Source organism: Geospiza fortis, unplaced genomic scaffold (genome assembly GCF_000277835.1).
Source record: "Geospiza fortis unplaced genomic scaffold, GeoFor_1.0 scaffold242, whole genome shotgun sequence".
NCBI classification, from domain to species: domain Eukaryota; kingdom Metazoa; phylum Chordata; class Aves; order Passeriformes; family Thraupidae; genus Geospiza; species Geospiza fortis.
In genome coordinates this window covers 3,740-4,300 of record NW_005054574.1, presented here as the reverse complement: position 1 = coordinate 4,300, position 561 = coordinate 3,740, and positions in this window count along the sequence as shown.

Here is a 561-nt window from a genome sequence, read left to right as displayed (position 1 = left end):
CGGAAATTCCCGGAAATGGCCTCGGTAGCCGTTGGTTCACCCAGAGGGCGGTGCGGGCGGGAGGTCCCTGTGCGGGCTCCGCAAGTGAGGCGCGGGGGCTTCGGCATCCCCTCCTGTCCTCCCCTCTACCCCTCCTTTCTTCTCCCCGTATTCATTTTCTCTCTCCTCCTTTCTCCCCCTTTCCTCTTCTCCCAAACCCGACCTCCTAACTCCTTCCTCTCCTGTCTCTACCCCACTATCCCCTTCTATTGCCCTCTCCCCTTGCTCTGTTCACCCTCCCTCTTCCCCCCACCTGGCCTTTCCCTTCCCCTCCCGCTTCCCTCCTCACCCCGACCCCTCTCACCCCCATCTCTCCCCTCTCCCCGTCCTTCCCTCTCCCTCTTTCCCACAGCTGTGGGGCTCGGGGTGCTGGAGAAAAAAGCCCAGAGGACCGGAGCCCGGCGCCCCCTGCCCTCGCTGTGCACACACAGCGCCGGCACTCCGGCTCCCACACAGCACACCGGGGGCCAGGGAGGGCCCTCTCCTCCAGAGGGGGTGTGCGTAGGTTAGGGGGGACCCCTC